Below are 15095 nucleotides of genomic sequence, written 5' to 3'. Positions count from 1 at the left end.
GTGTATAGCTTTTGCTTTTGCTGCTTGCTTTGGACCTGAAGGGGAGAAGATATGTTTTCCTTTTGTCCTGATGTATGCTGAATAAACTGCTTGTAAATATGCTCAACACAGCCTCTCCCTGCTACTTCTGTTTGTGCATAATCTCTGCTGTGTTGTGTGCTCCAGTTTCTGAAGGCTTCTGAAGCTCAGGTTGCAGTTTCATGCTGATCCAAGGACTGGAGATCACCCGGCACACTGGCCAGTGGGCTGGGGCCAGGTGGGGGCCTGCCAATTGCCCCCAATTCCTTGGCTGCATCCCAACAGAATTATAGTTCCATAGAGTAGGAAAGGATGTTGGTGGACCACAACGTCCATCGTGAGTCCCATCAAGGCTGACTTGAGTCCCATCAGAGAAAAAGGTGGAGTATAAACATATCATCATCCCTGTCCATTGGCAAAGCATGCAGGCTGGGGTTTATGGAAATTGATCCAAAAACCTCTGGAGAACATTCTATTGACTACCCTTCTTCTTAAGCCTCAGGTCTCATTTCTTTTGCTGATCCTAAATTTGCACTGTTCCGAAAACATCTCTGAGATGGAAGGATTCACACTGGACGTTTGAATACCAACTTCATTTATTAAACAAAGGAAGTACTAGACATGCTTTCTTCCCCAGAGAGAACTTCACTGACCAAAGGTTGCAAAGCATAAAATAAAATAAAATATGGAGGGAGGATGCTGGCATTCATTGCCTGAGATTTCAATGACTAATTTATAGGGGGTGCACATGCCATGATGTTGAGAGATGACCTCAGCAATTACTGTCCTTCCTGCCATCTGCACACTCCACTAGAAAACGTTAGATACCTTGTCCATCAAGTAAAATAAACAGCTCCTCTCATGAAGAGACCTAAAGAATACCCTATAAATCATAGCTGTCAGAAATGCTGGTAACACGGCTGAAGACAGAAATCAATCCAAAACTCATTAGTTTGTCTGACAAGTCTTTAATCTCGTATTGTTTAATGCCAACCTGGACAACTTTGGTGGAAGGGACCCATGCAAAACAGCGGCTGGGTTTCCCATTACAGAATGTATGGCAATGATTACAACTTAATCTTGTTTCTCAAACCTTCTCCCTTTTCATTCTTCCTTGTTCAGTAGGTCTTGGGAGAAGGTATTGACTCCTACCCAGTTTACCCTCCAGCTCATGGAATCGATACGTCATTGTTACTGCATTCGATAGTTTTGCAGGGCTCTGCTTCTGCCATTTTTCAACACTCTCCTGCAGTTGTATTAAGCTAAGCAGGACAAACAGTGCAGATTAGATCATCTCTTGTATTGTTTGGCGAGGTGGCTAATAAAAAGAAAACGGGTTATTGGTTTTTTGTCAGATGGGGAGTGAAATGTTAGAAAGCCGCAGGCGCAGGATCACACTACATATCCCCCAAGTGCACATTTCAGAAGAGCAGTTATTGTCAAGGGACCCTGATTCAACTGTATAAGAAAGAAAGAAAGAAAGAAAGAAAGAAAGAAAGAAAGAAAGAAAGAAAGAAAGAATCTGAAACCATGGGACTATCGTAGAGTTCTCAGAATAAATTATAGAACATATTGCAAAAATCAACTTTGTTTGAAAATATTATCCTTGGAAATTTAGCATTGTTTTGATTAAAAAATGACACAGTTACATGCTGGAGGCGGGTGGGCTCTGTCAGGAGCTTGTCCTACTCTTGAGTAGGACCCTGGCAGAGACACATGCCCGACTCGCATGTTCTCTCCCTTCTGGTCTTTCGTCCAGGAGCTTCAAAAACTTTCTTCAGCCCGAACATCACAGTGACTGATGCCAACCGACACCGGCACACTTAGGAATCTGCAGAGTTTGCACAACTTGCGTGACAGACCTCAGCAACTCAGCATTTTGGCTAATCTACTTTATTTACATATAAACACACACTGAGCACTGCAATATGGCTCCCTCTCTCTCTAGCATCAGACAGCAAAGAGAAAAAGAACAAAGGACAATAGTCCCACTTCATGGAACACAGTAACACAAACATCCTGTCTCAGTCACTTCCCACTATGTGGAGTCAAAACATATACCGTCATGTGATAGACAAAAATCCCATGGCTGCAGTCATGCATGGAGCAGGAATTCTAACAGGCTTAACACTCAGCTAAACTGTCAGTAACTGACTCTGAATATCAGTTACTCGAATACACAAATGGATAGAGCACAGTAGCACTTACATCCAGCTAGCAAGTATCTGATTGGCCGCATGTGAGAACATGAAGCTGGATTAGAGGCGCCATTGGTCAGATCCAGAAGGCTCTTCTTTTGTTCTCATGTTCTAATTCTCACCCTCCTTGAGAATTACTCCTTTTTTTTTTTTTTTTTTTGAACAAAGCGTGTTCTCCAATAATTGAGAGCACGTGTTGCGGTGTGGGCCACCGGGCCAGACCTCTTGTTGCCAGGCAGGTTAATAGTTGTTGCCTGGCATTGTGATTGGATAACCGGGTTGCTGGGGCAAATTGTATGTTGCAAATTGGGTGGGTGGGACCATGGTCTTTAAATATTGGTGCACTCTGGTTTCTCTTTCTCTTTGCAGATAACAAATAAGAAACATTTATTTTACAGAATGAAGTGGATAGAACAAAGATAGCTTTGTATGGTTTTATGATTCTACTATTTCAGCTTATGCCAATAAAGGTTGGTAGAAACTAGAAACAAAGGTTACATCAGGAGATAATGGTCATTCAGGAAACAGCAAACCTATTAATAATTATACTAAATCTAATGGATGTTTCAGGCTTCTAATCAAGCACAGCTTCTGTTAAAACTTCAGTTGCTTATGTTCAGTTATTACACTTCAGGTAGAAGTTACAGGTTCCTAGACTAGATGGTAAATGCTCCGCTTATTTCATGTTATTCCTTATTTATAAAATGGCAGACCATATATTTCCCCTGACCATCCATTCAAATGCATCCAGCTGTCTTTTGTGCTGGCATGCTGTTTTTGAGATTGTACTGTTCTTGGTTGACATCCTTGTGTACCTGTTCAGTGCTGTCAGTCACAGTGCAGCATGGGTTATGTGGTTTCCAGGTGCTACATACACTGTAACTCCATGTGCATGTGGAATAAAATAGCGTCGGTGAAAGGACTGTTGCACCTGATTTTACTACAGACTATAATTCAGGATTCTAGACAAATCACACTAGCCAATTATAAATGACATACAATACCATATCTAGGCCTCCTCTCTCTCTCTCTCTCTCTCTCTCTCTCTCTCTCTCTCTCTCTCTCTGTGTGTGTGTGTGTGTGTATTTTGGAACTCAAAGTTGTTGGGGAATTCCCTCCATTCTTGACCTGGTGACAAATGCATTGGTTGATCTTGTTTGAATTAATGTAGTGCACTGTAGAACCTTTGAAAAATATTTAGAAACTTCAACAGATCAAGAGTGTCCTAATTGAAGCTGGATATCAGGGACACATGGCAGTTACACTGGCTTTTAATCATAACTTTTAAACATAAAATCATAGAGCTGGAAACGACCCAAAGTGCCATCTAACCCAGCCCTCTACAATACAGGAATCTTGACTAAAGCATCCATGACAGATGGACACCCTGTTAAAACTCCAAAGCCTGTGAGCACTTTCTGAAGTCCCTTCACCTTCAACTAGGACCAATCTCTTCACCTCTAAACTGCCTCAATGATGCACAACTTAGCAGAGTAGTGCAGCTTTTCCTAGGCAATGATCGAGACTGCTCAGTCAGGACAACGATCAGGAACAAAGCTGATGACTAGTAACCTGATTTTGTAGTTTTGTATATAGTAACTTGTATATAGCTTGTGAGTTTACTGCCATATATAATAATGGCAGTAAACTCACAAGCTATATACAAGTTACTATATACAGACACAAACTTCAACACTCTCCAAGCACTCCAAAAAACTCCTAACTAGCCAAACAATGCCATAGGTCATGAGAGACCTCAGCTAATCACCGAGCTGTTACTAGGTCCTCTTATCTCCAGGCAAATTTCTCCCGTGCTCTGTCTCCCTAGCCTGTAGACAAAACACTAATTGCTCACTTGCCAAGCTGCACGTAGACTATGAACTCCAACACACCCAACCTCTTCTTAAAAACCACCAAGGAAGGAGAGTCCACAACCTCCCGATGAAGACTGTTCCAGTGTCAAAAAGTTCTTCCTGGGTTTTAGGGGTTTAGTTAGAATCTCCTTCTTGTAACTTGAAACCATTGGTTCAAAGTCCTACCCTCCAGAGCAGGAGAAAACAAGCTTGCTCCATCTTCTATGTGCTTGTGATAACTTTTCAAGCCCTCAGTGGTTACCTGAACACCCACCCACCCCAGTATGAATGGGTTTATTAATACAGAACCTTCCCATGTCCCATCAAAATTTGTGAATCCATTTAGCAAGGCTGAGGGGAGGGCCTTCTCACACCTGGGCATTACAGCTCCCCATCTAGAGAGAGGCTGGTCTGGGTTCCATTTCATTCCATCAGCTAAAGACTTCTCTATAGTATATAGCATGTGTTGAGGAACCAAGCTTTCCAGCTTGAGGGCCACTTTGTTTCATGAGACACCTTGCAGGGGCCACTGCATAACTGATGTCCTTGCTTTGTGATGGTGGTCTCTCAATCCTGCATGTCAGTGTTGAAGGAGAAGGGGCAGCTTATGAATTCTTGACTTGAGGAATGGAATAGAAGAGCATTTATTGAGTCCATAGACCATAGCAGAAGATTTGAGGAATGTGCGTTGCCGTCGCCCCGCTTCATTGCTTGAGAATGATTCATGCTGTTATTGGGCAATAATTATATTGTGCTTTCTAGTGTGGATTCAGTAAAAATAAATGCCGCATGGATGAATTAGAACCTACAACTGCAGGGAAAGTAACATATTGATTCACAATTATCTCTTACTTCAATCTCTGTCCTTTGAAAAAAAATGTATCTCTAGTTAAAAAAAAAAGAAGGTTCATTTAATTGTTTAAAAATGCTGTTCTATACATTGAACAGGGTCGTAATAACTGTAGCAGCTATTATTGCCCAAGGGAGAAAATTAGCAGTGCAGACCTTCCACCTCTCTCTTGAAAGGAAAAATAATAATAACGACAGTGCATCTGTTACAGATGCAATAGAAATGTTAGGGAACCATGATCCACTCTGGACTTCCTGGGTGCCAAATCTATTTCTATAAAGGCATGGCCAGCAAAGCATTCTTTTGTAGAAATAGTGGGAATTTGGGAGTTGTAGAAACATGCTAGAGCTGGGCTGCAAAGAAAATGAAAATGGATGGGAGAATACTCCAAAATCTGAGGGCATCTAGCTTCTGTACACATATCCTAAATTTAGTTGAGCAATGGGAGAGGGAATAAAAACAGGCATTGCCTGTACAATTTGCATCTTTATAAATATCCCCTGGGTGGGGAACAGTTTTCAGCTCAAAGGCCACATTCCCTCAAATACAACCTCCACATGTCAGTGGAGGGTGGAGTCAGGGTGAAACAAGGGCAGGTAGTCAGCAGGCAGGAAACAGTAAATTATGCTGAGCAAGTTGGTGTTAACTTTTTATTAGCAGAAACAGGATCTGCACAGGAGTGTCATGCCTAATGGGTATAGCAACTCATCTCCAGCAGGTCCTGCTGAGACTGAAGGTCTCTTCCTCCGCAGGGTTTTCCCCAAGCAATCCTGAGATGGCACCTGCATGATGCTAATTTTTCCTCTGCCCTCTTCATGCCTCTCCTGGTCCTGGGAGACCAGCAGGGAGGGGAGCTTGTCACAGCAGGATGGGGAGACACACATGTCTCTTCCCCAGCCAGGCTCATCTCTGGCTCCTGGTCTCTTTCCTCTTCTGCTTCCTCTTCTGCCTCTGTCTCTAGTCTCTCTGCCACAGACTCTCCCTGCTCACTAAGCCTTGTTACCTCTTCAGTTTCTGACACCTCCCCCTCCCACTTTTTCCTCTGACCAGTCATCAACATCTCTTGGAGGATAAAGCTGTGAGTGCCTTACAACCTGTCTTGCATCCTCATAACTACTATGCTGCCCTCAAGTTTGTTTGGGGCAGCAATAGGATAAACATTTTTTTAAAGTATATATTCTGAGAGATTCAGAGTAAAATGCTGGTGAATTTTCCTGGTGAATTTTTTCTTCAAAAGAATGCAAACTGATATCAAAATATGGAGCACTGAACTGAAGGGTGAGAAAATGAAAGAGACAAAAATTGACAGGTTTGCTCATCCCAAGGCAGAGGACATTATCCCATTGCTAATATGGATGTAAAATTCAGTTGTTGGTCCAACTGGAGTCTGGCTGCTGGAGGGACCATCTTATTCTTTTTCCTAGAGAGCAAAATGAATGCCTTGAGTCAGCTGTGTCCCATTTGATCCAAGTCTCATTGAATAAACTTTTGGAAAACACACTGAAAATAACTTTTCCTTTTCCTTGCACATTTTAAATTGCCACCAGCCTCATGTGCATTCCCTTTCAGTTCCAAAAACATTGATTTCTTTCCCTCTTTTTTAAAGCCGAACATGACATCCACCTGTTTATTGTTAACTACAACAAAGCCACAGGTATGAATCATGAATGATCTCGGTTAGCTTGTCTGTAATAGAGGATTAGCCTGGCTGTAAAACCTTCTAGGCAGAAATTGTATAAATTATTCTTTTCCAAATACTCGGCTGTATATCTGGAAGCTGTTAGCTCATGAATCTTACAACATGAACATGAGATTGGGTTATGATTAGGCACAGCTCAGAATTGCTACGGATTTTTGCAGCTTGCACAATAGCAAGCTTATGCTGCCCCAGCTGTTACAGGTCACAGAGACGGTTTCAGAGACAGCATTGCCTAGTGGGCAGACTGTTATGTTTGGATTGGTATAGAACTGCTGGTGAGTTCTGCAAAACTGGATCTTTCGGTCTCCTGAAACATGTAGTTTCAAGCTCACATCTCATGACTCTAATGCATTCATTCGGGGAGAGGACAGTGATACTTCCTTGGTGAGAGAAGTTGAGTCCAACCCTACTCCAGGGGCTAGGACCTGTACCAGTGGATTCAACTTCCAAGAAAGGAGATTCCAGCTAAACATCAGGAAGAACTTGGTGACTTTAAGAGCTGTCTGACAGTGGAATGGACTCCTTTGGAAGGTGGTAGGCTCTTCTTCACTGAAGGTCTTTAAGCAGAGGTTGGCTAGCCATCTGTCATGATCTAGATGAGATTCCTGCAATACAGGGGTTTGGACTAGAATCAACCTTTCTCAACCTGTTGGTCCCCAGATGTTGTTGAACTACAACTCCCGTCACCCCTAGCTAGCAAGGCCAGAGCTCAGGGATGATGGGAGTTGTAGTCCAACAACATCTGGGGACCCACAGGTTGAGAACCGCTGGACTAGATGAATCGTGTGGTACCTTCCAACTCTATAATTCTATGAGCCTATGACACTTCCTCCAGCTCCTATCTGCTGATTGGCCAGCCAACTCCCCTGTCATTGTGAGAACATCACTCTCAGAAGGCAGGATGGCCTTGGTGACCTCTTCCTCCTCCCCTTTTGGGATAACTGGCAATAGCAAGGCAGGGCCCCTATCCAAGTCATGCTTCCTCCAGCCCAGATTGCCAACTCTGCCCCATCATTCTTGGCATCATGGGGCCCATGACATCATGCTGGGCAGTCCCAATACATTTTGGCACCTAAGGCAAACCACAAAACAGTGCCCCTCTCCACCCCAGGGAATATAAAAACACAAAATACATAACCAAAATAAATAAAAAAAGAACAAGCCAACACAACACATTTTAAAGGGACATTGGATGTCAATCAGCCAAAGGCCTGGCCAAAGAGAAATGTTTTTGCCTGGTGCCCAAAAGGTGTATAAAATAGATTGAAATGAAAATACCAAATTCTCCTATGAAGAGGAGAATACTGTGGAGTTGTTGATGAGATCTCTGGATTATATCTCATTTCATTCCTGTGTCTAAACCAGCTTAGAAATGAAAAATTCCTTGTTGGGTTGGCATGTTTTATTACTACATATTGTCTTGCTATTTTCGTTAATAACATAGTCTATTTCTTATATTGTTCATGACTCCCACTGCTTTTCTCTGGGGTTTTTTTATCTCCATGGTGAGAGCACTCTGTCCTCTGCATTGAAAGTGAGAGTGGTGAAAGTGTTTAAATTTAGGCTGGAAGTGCCAGTAAGAACGTCTGTGCTGTGTGTCTAACTCTTGTCATTTGCTATCTCTCTGATTGCAAGAGAGCGGCGCTTTTGGGTGGGTGAAATTTCCACATCTGCTAGAGCTTTAGGCACCAGGTGGCACTGTTAAGTAGCTCAAAGTAAAGGAAACAGACGGCACCTTGTCTATATGCAGGACCATCTTTGCAGGCTATTGGTGACTCTTCATGAAATGTGTGAGGAAATCACACATTTATGCCTCTTATTTTCTCGGTGTTCCTTCCTCTGCCGTTGATGTGACAAATGTTAAGTCATTCTCTCTGCCAAGCAAAAATGAAAGGAGAAGGGTGTGTTGCTCTTGTTTCGGCCCTGTTTTTTCAACCATCCTGTTTCAAAGAATCATAGAGTTGGAAGCGACCCCAAGGGTCATCTAGTCCAACCCCCTGCAATGCAAGAATCTCAGCTAAAGAATCCATAGCAGATGGCCATCCAACCTCTGCTTAGAAACTTTCAAGAAAGGAGAGCCCACAACCTTCTGAGGGAGACTGTTCCAATATTTCAAATAAATTCCTTCCTACCTCCATTCCAGAATACTTCTCAAAATAACTGGATAATGCCTGTATCCTCTCTTTCCTTTTTTAAAAAATAATTTTTATTATTTTCCAACACAAATATACAATTATGCCAAATTTTCACAAATTTGATTCTTTTTAGACTTCCTTCGGCTTCTCTGACAATCATCCATAATTACTTCTCAGTTACGCATTTCTCTGTTTATATTGCCATTCAACTTCCCTCCCACTCCTATTTGTTTTTAACAATATATCTGTGCTTTCACAGTGCTTCTTGAAATCCCACCAGTGTTGTTTGCACATCACATGTTCTTTTCAGATATTCAACAAATTTCCCCCAGTCCTCGATGAACTTTTGGTCTTGAAGATATCAAATTTTTCCAGTTAATCTGTCCAACTCTGCATAATCAGTCAGCTTCAGTCTCCAATCTTCTATTGTCGGTATCTCCTCTTGTTTCCATTTCGCCTGTATCCTCTCTTTCAAAGGACGCTTTGCCAAAGAAGAGTTGAGACCAAGGGCAGATTTATTGCCATGTGAGTGGTGCTCACTCACTGGGCACTGGCCTGAAGGGGCGCCATCTCAAAGCCCGATAAGCAAGGCACTGGACTTTGGGAAGGAAGCATGAGGTTCAGACAAGGTCCTAGAGTTTTCCCTTCTCCTTCCCAAACCTAGTTAGTGCTTTCCCAGCTGCAGGAAGGAGGTAGGAGGACAAAAGGACCCTGCCAGAGTCCTCCCTCCTCCTCCCCAAAGCCAAGGGCCTCATTTGGGCAAGGGATGAGGGAGCACCAAATGTTGGCCTCACACAGGGTGCCATAGTACCCATGTCCGCCACTGCCAAGATGATAACTGTTTGGTAAACAGGTTGCATTTATTAAGTGTAACAAATAGGAGGATCTGCCTCACCATTTCCCTACATGGACAGAGAGTGGGCCATCAAACTCAGCCCGCATCCCCACGGGGCTGCACATTGCAACAGAAGATCAGCATTGATTGACGGGAACGAAACTGATCTCACCTTTGCACTTGTGGCAACTCATGACGTTGATTGAAAATGTGTTTGCACCATCCATCAAGTCAAAGTAAAGTCTCAAAACTGTGAACGTGGAAAAGGCAGAACTGCAACACCACCAAAAACCTAGCATAGTCCCCATTCTGTCTGTGCGGTTGCCACAGAGCCATTAAATGTGATCCCCTGATATTCTCTGCTTGCATACAGCTTCCAAACATCTCCAAGGGCAGCCCTACACAGAGAGCAGCACATAAGTCAATCCTTGAAACTACAAAGGGATGTGAATCTGTTGAGTGGTTCTGGGCTATACACAAAGAGCTGCATCAGATGTAAATTATGTAAGTTCGGGAACCTATGGTCCTCCTTACTTTGCTGGACACTTATTCCCATCAGCCCCAGTCATGGAGGCCAATGATCAGGGTGTCGGAACTTGCGTTCGGCTGAGCTGCTCCTCCGGTCGAGTCCTCCAACGGTGATTAACGACCTGAGCCTTTGATGAGCCTCCAGGCACGTTCCCTCATTACGCAGAGTGTCCAAGCAGCAGAAGAGGACGAGAAATATGAGCTACATTGCTAAGAGTTTTATTTCTAACTACGCAGACAGAAAAGAAATATACATCCTCTCTCTGTGAAAGCAGAGAGGCAACTGGATACAAAGAAACAGGAAACCAGTAATAACAACATCCGTCTCCCGTGAGACTTCCAACAGTCTGGAATCTCTGGAATGTAAACAGAGTCTTGTGACTCCAAACACTGCACAGTGGCACTAACAGAAACCTAACACAGGGATGATGGAAGCTATAGTCGCATCAAGACATGGTATCCTGCATCCTGTTCTCACAATGGCCAGACAGATGCCTGTGGGAATCGTACAAGCAGGATTCAAACACAAAACCCTCTCCCCTCTTGTAGTTTCCAGCAACTGGTATTCAGAAGCATTGCATAGCCATATTGGCTAGTAGCCATGTGTAGGCATCTCCTTCATGAATTTGTCTAATCCTCTTTTAAAGCCATCTAGGTTGGTGGTCATCACTGCTTCCTAGGGCAATGAGTTCCATAGTTGGAACTCACTGTTGAGCTGTTTGAAGAAGTTCTTCATTATGTGTGACCAGGCAGGATAGCCCCAGCCCCCAGGGATCACAAGAAAGGAATAAAGCAGCGAGCCAAGAGGAAGCCCTCTGGCTAGTGCCACTGTTTAAATTGTTCCTGGCCATGCCCCCCAGCTGCTGGATTGGCCAGCTGGTGCTGATGTGGCCAGGATCCCCCAGGCAACAGGGGACGTTGTCCCCTGCCCCTGGAGGTGAGGTGGTGGCCACATGGTCCACCGCAACCCCTCCCCACAGGTAAGTGGAGTGGATTAAAGATTCCGACAATGTTATGGAATTAAAATTAGGCCACAACTTTATTTAAATTTCTGAATGTAAGAAGACCTTGGCTTAAGCCTTGGGCATGTATCCCCCCCAGCCCCCCAGCCAGGGGAACTGGGGCTCATCAGGGTAAATGTATGGGGGTGCTCTGTGAGACGTATGTGTACGCAGGCAGCCCAGTCCATATACCCACATGCAGGATAGTTCACTGACGACCTTTCAGTGTATGGTCAGTAACACCCATATATATAACCCCTTTAAGGGGGGGACCCTGGAATCGCCACTGCAGGGGGGTGAGTCACCACTTCATGCCCCCCCCCCATTATAGGGAAGAAAAGACTAAAGGATTCCACCCAAGGCCATAACCACCAAAGTTGTGACAAATTGCAACAGGGAAGACAAAAGCTGCCAATTCAGGAAAATTCCTTCCCAGTCCTTCAACAGCAACCAGTCAAAGACCACAGCAGCGCCCGCTAAACAGGAAGAAAAAGTTAACCTGCAACCAAGAAAACATTAAACAAAGGGAGGGTAGGGAGGGTGAATCTCCTGAGGCGACTGCCTGGCTACTGTCTGCTCCACCCTCTATGTATACTGGAGTTGGCCCCACCTCCCAGCAAGAAACTTGATTACTGAAGCTGGGCATGAACCTCCAAATAATAACACTGAGAGGCAGACCAGCCCCCTATTTCTAGTAAGTTCCCTGGGAACTGTAGCCCCATGTGCAATCCCGCAAAGGGCACCCACCTGTAAAGTGTGAGTGCAGTTATCTGTCCAACATCACCTGGAGGGGGTTTATTAGATTAGGAAAAGCTGTGTGCTAGTCCCGGGGGGAACCTGAGCAATGCGGTCCAGGTCCGGTCCTGAATCCAAGGGTTCTGTGTGGAATCAGTCCAACAGGGCCAAGGCAGGAAACCAGGCAGGGTCAAGCACAGGGTCTCAGGCAAGTTCTAGCAAACAGCAACCTTGCTCCCGCAACCTGGGGCGGGGTCTGACAGCCTTTTAGCTCTGTTGGGGTAACGGCCGGTCCTGCCTGATCCCCTGGTGACTCACCTCCCTGTCTCACCCGAAGGTGAGCACTCCTCCTGCGAGTACTCAGGTCTCTCCTTCTCTCAGACATTAGTCTCAGCAGCTCGGGAGATGTTGGTGGGTTACTAGACCCAGAGGCCACCTCAGCCTCTCCTGCTCCAACTGGTAGTGGAGCAGCTGTAAGTGATGGCCCAGCTGAGGGCCCATCACTCAGGTCTCTCCTTCTCTCAGACATTAGTCTCAGCAGCTCGGAGATGTTGGTGGGTTACTAGACCCAGAGGCCGCCTCAGCCTCTCCTGATCCAACTGGTAGTGGAGCAGCTGTAAGTGATGGCCCAGCTGAGGGCAACGAGGTAATCCCTGCATCTGGAGCCAGGGCAGGCTCAGGCCCCTGACTCGGCCCAGCTGGTGCTTGCTGCAGGGGAACCTGTGCAGACTGGGGCTCTTCAGAATCAGGCCCCAGACTAGGTTCAGATGCCGCCTGAGGCAAAGGATCCGGTGCGGACTGAGACACCTCTGATTCCGAGTCCGAGTCCGAGTCCCAGGCCATCACTAGCTGGTATACATGATAAATAACAAGTATATTGTGCTACCCCAAAGCTTCTCACTTAGCACCAATATCACATTGTCAGGATTCAGCTTCTGCTTCTTGCAAAGCATGATTCAGAAGAGGTAAAGTTGCTTTAGATTGCATAGTTAAAGAAATATAGAACCGGGTGCCGTCGAGCCCAGAGCTCCAACCAACTTGTTGCAGCCCCTTTAATCTAATGCTAAATGACACAGATTGTTTAATGGCAAGCATCATTTAGCTGTGGGCAAGCTGTCTTTCAGATAACGAGTTCTTCTTCAAGACTGATATTTTTATTGAGGAACTTCAGATAAGCTTCACGGGAGACCCAGTATCCAGCGCACACACCCCCCCCCCAAGATGTGTGGAAAGGTATGGGGCTGATGGTGTCCCCTGAGGGATCAATGTGGATTAATCAACTGAAGCGTTAATTGCAGGTCACGATTGGGTTCTTGATTAATGGGCCCTACTGGAAAAAGTGGCATTTCTGCAATTCCAGCACCAGGTTTCACAGAAAGACGGCTGTTCTTCCTTTATAGGGCAGGGGTGGGGAGCCGCAGGCCTGGTGGGCAAATGTGTCCCTTGAAAGTCTCTGCATTTGGCCCTCAGGACTCTCCCCAAGCCAGCCCCCCCCCACTCAACCACCGCTCCTGCTGGATTTCCAGGAAAGTGCAAAGCAAGGAGGTGAGAGGTATTGCTCAGGAGGGCAGGTATCCTGGGTAGGTCTCAAAAGACAGACAGAGAAGTTTGGGAGGTAAAGCTTCTGGGAAATGTTGAAATATACATTTATCAAGAAACCAGAAGCATTTTTACATGGCATTGTAAAAGGTAAAGGTACCCCTGCCCGTACGGGCCAGTCTTGCCAGACTCTGGGGTTGGTGCGCCCATCTCACTCAAGAGGCCAGGGGCCAGCGCTGTCTGGAGACACTTCCGGGTCACGTGGCCAGCGTGACAAAGCTGCATCTGGCGAGCCAGAGCCGCACACGGAAACGCCGTTTACCTTCCCGCTGGTAAGCGGTCCCTATTTATCTACTTGCACCCGGGGGTGCTTTCGAACTGCTAGGTTGGCAGGCGCTGGGACCGAACAACGGGAGCGCACCCCGCCGCAGGGATTCGAACCGCCGACCTTTCGATCGGCAAGTCCTAGGCACTGAGGCTTTTACCCACAGCGCCACCTGCGTCCCACTTGGCATTGTAGGAGATGATATAAATAGAAAGGATTGTAAGTTGTTTCTATATGCAATGACAGCAGCAAGAATATTACTGGCACAAAATTGGAAGCAAGAAGAGTTACCGACGAAAGAAGAAGGGAGGATGAAACTGATGGACTATGCAGAATTCGATAAACTAACAGGGAGGATTCGAAACCTGCGGGACCAGAGATTCTCAGAAGACTGGAGTAAATTTACGGACTATCTGAAAAGTAATTGTGATGAACAAATCATGCTAGCAGGTCTGCAAGAAGTTTTGTAAGGTGAATTATTAGAAATATTGCGCAAAAGGATAAGGAGGAGAATTATTAGTTAAAGATGTTTAAAGGTAATATGAAATTAAGAAATGCATAATAAGTGATAAATATGGAAAATCATCAGAGGTGTTGACAGAAGTCCAAAAAAAATTGTATAAGATGAGAAGTTCTGTTGTATGAATGTTAGTTAATATGTTGAAAATTAATAAAAATGTATAATAAAAAAGAGAGAAGTTTGGGAGGTGGCATTTACCACCTTTAAGGTTTAAGGTTCCCATTAATGCCAATAAAATCTTAAGTTATTGTGAACTGCTCCGAGATCTATGTGTATAGCATGGTTTTTTATATCATCATCATCATCATCATCTGCCAAGGCCCATCTTTTGAACTGTGAGTAGCCTGTTACTATCCAAAGCCATCATTTTAAGTACTATGCAGCATTAAGAATTTGATATCCAATCTTGCATGTTTCTCTTCTCCCTATCCATACCATCTTCCTTTTGTGTTGTGGACTTTTTAGATTAGGGGCTTTGTTATTTTTATTTACTTGTAAGCCAGTTTGGGAGGTTTCCCCACCATACAGCAGGATATGAATGCTTTGGGTGAACAAAAAGTAAAGAAAACCACCGATTAAAATGCCAGAATGCAAAAAGAACACTGTTAAAAGCCAGAAGTGGGTTTGTTTTTTAAACTACCTATCTGAAAACCTGCCAGGGATAGGGATAATCCTTTCGGGTGGAATTGTAGCACCCTGCTTGTGGTTAACGCTTAGCTGGAATGAAATATTCAACGCAGCAATAGAGAAATTAAATAGTAATTTATTTGTCAGACAAATAAATGAGAGGCACAGTGGTATATGGTTACCAAGCTCTGGCCTGGCCTCCTGCCATTCTGGCCAGCACTTATATTTCCTT

The 15095-nt window shown here is 44.7% G+C and overlaps 1 long non-coding RNA gene across 1 annotated transcript; it reads right to left on the bottom strand.

Annotated features, from left to right (window-relative positions):
* Positions 1-1020: 1020 nt before the first annotated feature.
* Positions 1021-10511, bottom strand: LOC310827283. Its single transcript, XR_014556275.1, has 3 exons — positions 10123-10511; positions 8354-8492; positions 1021-1280 (listed from the first exon to the last, which is right to left on the bottom strand). It is a non-coding gene; the product is annotated as an uncharacterized lncRNA (long non-coding RNA).
* Positions 10512-15095: the final 4584 nt, after the last annotated feature.

Source organism: Podarcis gaigeae (assembly GCF_964106915.1).
Source record: "Podarcis gaigeae genome assembly, chromosome: 11".
Taxonomy (NCBI): Eukaryota; Metazoa; Chordata; class Lepidosauria; order Squamata; family Lacertidae; genus Podarcis; species Podarcis gaigeae.
This window is presented reverse-complemented; position numbering and strand designations above follow the sequence as displayed.